Genomic DNA, 7,303 nt, shown 5'->3' on the forward strand with positions numbered 1-7,303 from the left:
GTGTTGGTAGCTGCAATAAAACTGGAATAGATATCTAGATAACACTATTATAATTTCCTCATGATTACACAAAAGATTACAAGCCAGTAATATGATACATATGTAGCCCGGAGTCCTTGATAGTCTCCCTTGTTCCAGTGATTACTTGATATATTTTTGGCTACTTAAAGAAGCTCTGTGTTCCCTATCCTTTCTGAGGATCACCTACAGAAACACCAATGCTTGTAGTTTGATGGGTCATAAATTATGCTCTTTACAGGGGTAAATATGCAATACAAGAAAAGATAACTCAAATCTTTGTTGGAAGTAATGGATAGCCATTGCAAACAATAAATTCTATTTTAGGTTTGAAATTCTATATCGAGAGGAATGCAAAGCTGATGGCAGCCAAGTTTCTGTCCAATTTGAGAGAATCTTTAATCAAATTCAAAGCAAAAGTGACAAGTGCAAACATAAAATAGTTAAACCTCTAATAAAATTACTTAAACTCTGGGTCTAGTCACACCTGAGTAGATATCCTCATCAGATTCTGTTACAAAGACCTACATTTCATTAATGAGTAAACTATCTTTGATTGTTGTTTGTTCAATGTATGATGCACAGAGTTCTTAATAACAGAATTTGGATCTCAAAATTGGGTCCCTATAAATGACAATTAACTGCATTAAAGTAGGGCAGAAGACAGTGAGGATTGTTTTATTGTCGATTTAGTTTTGTACTTTGTCCACTCTGCTACAACCTAGCTCTCAGTTTAAAATACTAAGAGATTTTTTTTCTCCTACTGGACTAGCAAACAAATTAGATTTACTCACTGCTTGTCGTAAAATGGGCATGTCTGTTGATAATGGCGAAGCATTTTCTAAAAGACTATATTCAAAATATAAATGGGTAACTCCTGTCATTGCATTCACTTTTCTAAATTATTTGAAATAAAATTTACCAGTAGCTAATGAATTTTTAAAAATCATTGACCCACAAAGCTGGCAAACAGGGATCTATAATTTTTCTGTCTCTGAATAGAACCCAGTTATTGTGACTGTGAAGAAAATAAATGGCTTACCCTTAATTACAGAGCTCCGAAAAGCAAAGTCCTCTTCTATGCTCCTTTTGAACATAGACATGGAGGAAAAGGACAAAAAAAAAATACTCAGAATTACAAAGGCCAGGCAGATTTCTGATGATGGCATTCACTTCACTTTGTAGATGAAAGACCCTGCTATTTCCACTCTAGTACAACATACTACGTACTATGGAGTACTACCTACTCTCTGTTCCTTTCTGTTTATCTTTTTCTTAAATAAGTATTTTGTTATCCCCTTTTTGGTGTGTTGTGTGTATTGGGATGTGTTAAGTGTAAGACATAAAGACTATAGAATGTCTAAATTGAGATTATGATGGCATTGAAGAAAACACGTATGTCATCTGGAGAATTATGAACTCAGGGAAAAAGACAACTAGAAAATCATCTGTATATATAATAATTGGATATGTTTTTAAGATTGCCTTTCTTGAGAAAAAGAAACATCTTTGTAATTGAATGTGACATACTCTTCACATAAACAAATGTTTCATCTGGATTTTCATCTGGTTGTAAGTAAAAGTGTGACTTAATCATGTTGGTATTTATGTGTCTCATTCAACTAACAGTCTCTGAGATGAGTAAGCAGGTCGGGATTAGTACTGAGTGATATGATTTGGCGTGTCCCCATACAAATCTCATCTTGAATTCCCACGTGTTGTGGGAGTGATCTGGTGAGAGGTAGTTGAATCATGGGGGCAAGACTTTCCTGTTCTGTTCTCCTGATAATGAGTAAGTCTCAAGAGATCTGATGGTTTTGAAAGGAGGGGTTCCCCTGCACAAGTTCTCTCTTCCTTTGCCTGCTGCCATCCATGTGAGACGTGACTTGCTCCTCCTTGCCTTCCACCATGATTGTGAGGCTTCCCCAGCCACGTGGAATTGTAAGTCAAATTAAACATCTTTCTTTTGTAAATTGCCCAGTCTCAGGTATGTTTTTATCAGCAGCATGAAAATGGACTAATACACTAAGGTTAAAGTTTGTCTTTGTTGGTGTAGGTTTCCATTATAACTCTGTTGCATAGAATTATATGCAATATAATTACTTCATTCTCAAAGTAACAAAGTCCTTTGTCCTCTCCAGGTTTTGAGTCCACATTGCAGGCAGGAATAAAATGAAATTTTCAAAGTACTAGAGTTTATGTGAAATATATACTTGTTGGGGTGTTTTCATCAATTTACATTGTTTTGGCCAGAAGTGTGTAAAAAGACCTAACTTAAATGTTTTTGAATGTAGGGTCTGGAAAGATATTGCTAACTCCAACAATTGCAACCAAGAAATACTGAAGTTTGGTCAGTAAGGGCAAAGTGGAGATTTAAAATGTGATGGGATACTAGTCATAATTGCAATAATTGCCTATTTAGGAAATAAAATCATTGAGTTCCAATTAGTTTCAAGATAATCTTATAAATGATCATTATCCATCATAATGAAAAACTTGTAAATTACTAAAAATCATTGCAAAATTACTCTTTGATGGATTTATCCAATGGTGAAATATTTGCTTCAGGATCTGTCTACCTGGGATTCAGAATTTCAATTGTACTTACATGACTACTGTGAATGCTGCAGTGTTTTTTTGTAGATCCACCTACCTGAGCACAGAGAGCTGTTCTGTGTGTGTTTCAGAGGGAGGCAGACTTTAACTAGGATCTGTTGTCCAGAGTACTCCATCCTCAACAACACAGTTGAGTGGTCCAGAGTTATACATCTGAACCAACCCAAAGCCTTTCTGAGGAGTTTTTAAAACTAAATCTGTTAAGCAAGCTAGTACCTCCCCAGGCTTGGAAGCCATAATGCTTACAGGTAATACACGTACAGACGAAGGAAAGCAAGTTGATATACAATGAGAAGCAAGGATGAGCCAGTTGTTTCTGAGATTCAGCTACGAAGTCTAATCTGGTGTTTGGGGTGGTTGGAACACATCTTTTTTTTTTTTTTTTTTTTTGCTATGTTACGTTACATTGTCTTTTCTGGATTATCTCAATTAATTTTAGTTTCTCTCTTTTTGATCAAGAAAAGAATTTGGACATTTAGTGTAGCTGATATTGATGGGTGATATTTTTTCAGATAAAAATAAGCATCCTCTCTATCTGATATAAGTATCAACTAATAAAATATAGAATGTGATTTGGCACCAGGAATAAAAATACTACATACTAAAAAGTGAAATAGTAGTTATAAGCTGTATCAGTTGGGATATGCTCAATTATCTTGCATTAACCAACAATAAACCATCCTAGTTGTGCATGACCATGAATGTTTTCTTTTATGAGTTCATCTCAGGTTGGTGCAAATTCTGCTATACATGTCTTCATGTGGGAATGAAGACTGACTGATCACTTGCATCTAGAATATAATCAGTGTCACGGAAAGGGGGGATGATTAATGATATCTATGGGCTAGCTTTTATATATTTTAATTAGAAGTGTCATGTGCCACTTCCATACTAATTCATTAACCAAGTCAAGTTACAGGACTACTCCCAAATTCAAAACAGTGAGGAGTTGGTCAGTATTTTGTGTGATAATAGATATTCAACAAGGAGAGGCTCTGGAGATGCCCTAGGTTTAAATTCTTGTTTGGTTATTTAATTAAAAAAATGTGGCTTTAAGGAAGTTAAATAGCCTCTCTGTGCATCATGTTCTTCACTAAAGAAAACATACATAATTCTAGGAACAACTTCATAACACTGATATGAGGATGCAGTAATATAATGACTAAAATGTGCATGTCATATTATATGGCTCAAAAACATCAGCTTTTTGTACGCATTTATGGATTCAACTTTTATTTAAAACATAAAAACTTGACTTAGATAACAATGACAAATGTGCTGTGGTTCGAATGCATCTAATGTTAATGAAACTGCTACCGAAAGACCATATGACTAAATGCCATAGTTAATAGCAGACTGTGTGCCTGGGGCTTCCACCCTCCGTGTTTGTTGTCTCAGTAGTCTTCCATCTTTTTACTTGTTTTTATAAAAGACACTTTGATTAAAATTAAGACTCATCAGCTACAGCTGATCTTAAGATATAATATAAAACCAGACCTCACAGCATATAAAAATAAAAATTCAAGCTGTTACCAAGAAGGCAGTCTAGAGCCAAACTTTAAACAATTGCAGTGATTAGTTTGGTAATTGTACACTCTGCAGCACAGAAGTCCGTAGCCGTGGTATCTACTACTTCGGAGTTCACCTTTATATTATCCTCTGAAAGCATTCCTGTTTTTTCAATATTATCACTTGTTGAAATTCATTTATCCATTTCTTTACATAGAGAATGTCTTAAATGAATTTTGTATTTATCATTCAGAAAGTCAAACATTTTCTATTTATTGGACTTGCTATTTTTGATAGCATAGTTTATCTTCCACACCATAGAATACTAAGCCAAGCTATGCCTAAGAGGAACTTCATAACATGTTGTTTCTTAAGACAAAAAGAATCTTTTTTTTTTTTTTTTTTTGCTATTGTTCCTTGTTGGTCTTTTAGGATCTTGTTGTCTGAATTCATCTATCTGCTTTGGGTTTTGGCACTCACCATTTCTACCCCTGTTGCTTCTGGAACAACAGGGACAATATTTTCTCCTGTTTTGTCAAAAGAGATGGATTTTGCCCAATTCTTTGCCATGAATCATTTGTTAAGAATGACTTGATCAAAGCTATCTTTCTTTTTCAGTTGCTTTTCTAAGCCCTGAATGCAGCATACAATGATTGTCTAAACAGCCAATTGTTTGCATTTTACAACTTTCCAAATATCAGTATCACTATTTTCTCAAAATCTTACCTAAAAATAAGAAAATGTTTTTAGCTGTCACATTTTAATGTAAAAGCAAGATTCACAGTGAGAAAGTGTTACTATTTTATATTTCGTGTAATTGTAAATGTTTACGTATTTATTAGTTTGTATAGATCTCCATAAATTAATGAGATAACCATACATATCTTCAAATTTGTTTTCAAAAATTGATATTACAGTACTGCTTATGGTCATATTTCATTGAATACGAAATTTTAAGAGCAAACAAAAATAAGTTCATGTTTATAACATTTTTTGAGAGCTACTTAATATATGCCTTTATTTTATGAATCACAGATAAGTTCTTATATATTTCTATAAAACATACATGTAATCAAAATAGCTAGAATATCAAATAAAATAAACTGTAATTCAACAAAAAGATGTGCAAATAATTCACATCATTAGGACAACTATCAATTTGAGGTGATTTTTAAAAACTTTGTAAGAATTAGAGTGTAATTGTGCAGTTTGCACATTTAATATATTATTTTTCTATAATTGCTATATATTCAACCCATGGGCAATGGCTTATGTGCATAAAGTAGAATTATATTGAGAATTTTATTTTCTTATTTTTGTAATTCCATGAGAAGACCTGCAAATTTCTTGCTCCTCTTCATGGATGTCTTAGATAATAGGATTTAACTTTTGTGAGGCCTGATAAAGTTAGGACACTCAACAAGATGGCAAAAATGTAAAATAAATCTAGCCAGGAGAATTGATTGAAATAGTAGAAAAGTGAAAAGAAAAGAAGTAAAATTAAACAGTATCATTTAATCAATTTTTTAAACAAATAATATTTTCCCTGTCAAGCCTATAAAAAATTTTAAAACATGGAAATGACAATCAAACACTACTCAGAACAGCCAACATTAACTAATTTTCCAATAAAAGTATTAAACAGACAATAACCACCCCAAAATGCCTTTTAGAAATTTCACCAACTGAAATCAGGGTATTTTGGCAGGATGCACTGTATCCTTGGCCCAAGATAAAACATTTTAAAGTTCATGCTGGCATGTGAGATAAGGTTTTTAGTGGTAGGCAAGATAGAGTATAAATGAAGCCAAATGACATAGTTGCTTAATGTTCAATAGATACAGGGTGTGGAATCCCTGCAGATAATTTGGCTGCTGGTGATAAATGGGATGTGATTATACATTTGTACATTGGAGTATTTTTATTTGTTTGCAAAGATAATCATATATGAAAACATTTTAGATTAAATAGAGTTTATTTTAATAACCATAATACTGAATGATTTAATTTACTATTGTTAAACTACATAAGTAAAATCAATAAATGTAATACACATATATAGAGAGAGTATTTTTTATGTTTCACATTCTGTAGATCCAAGGACAGTTTCTTATACACAGCAGGCTCTTGATGAATATTTTTAAATTTATTTTTAAAAACCTTAGATTATATATTAATAACATATATAATTTATTATATAAAATATGATTTAGATTATGTATGATCTAAATATACAGATTGTATATATATCATATACAGAATGTGAAACATAAAAAATATAAAAGTTTAACTATCACATAGGATAAAAAGAGATAGCTAAATATAATACAATGTACTTAATAATCAAAGAATGTTTTGTGCTATATTCTTGAGATTTTAATGTAGAAAATAAGAAAACCTAAAAAGTCTTCAGTGTTTCTGGCTGAAAATGATTTAATGAAGAATCTGTATAAGCTTACAAAATCGTTAGAAAAAAATGAAGAAAAAGGGAAGAAGCCAAGAGTGGACTTTTAGCTTTAAATTCATATGGCTATTTGTTACATAGAGGTCAAGACTGATGGTGCTACAGCTGGACGCTGGATGTGTAAAGGTACAACACAGCTACTTCTGGTTCATGATGATGAGACCACCATTCAAAATGTTACATAAAAAGACAGCTTTATTTAAAGACATTGCTTATTTAGTAAAATTAAACTGTGCAGCTTGTGCACAGTCTTTTTAAGCAGAGCAGATGGTAGATCTTGTACAGAAATTTGGGGACATGGGAATTTCAGGGATCACTTGACTTTTAGAGGTGGGAATTGGCATGATCTGTAGATGTGTGGTTACTCTGGTGAGACCAATGTTCACTGGTTGGCAGTTGAAAACCTGTCCTTTGATGTGGCTGTATGTCTGATTGATATTCAGATGTGAGGGATCGCCACTGCAATGTGTGTTCACTGTGGCAAGTTATCATTATTTAACTGAGCTACAAGGAAGCTACATGTTACTATGGATAATGAGCAATCATTCTTTGTCTAAATGTATAAGAACATCTATATTAGTCCATTCTCACACTACTGATAAGGGCATACCTGAGACTAGATAATTTATAAAGAAAAAGAAGTTTAATGGACTCACGGTTTCATATGGCTGGGAGGCCTCATAACTATGGCAGAAG

Source organism: Cebus imitator, unplaced genomic scaffold, assembly GCF_001604975.1.
Source record: "Cebus imitator isolate Cc_AM_T3 unplaced genomic scaffold, Cebus_imitator-1.0 Scaffold542, whole genome shotgun sequence".
Taxonomy (NCBI): Eukaryota; Metazoa; Chordata; class Mammalia; order Primates; family Cebidae; genus Cebus; species Cebus imitator.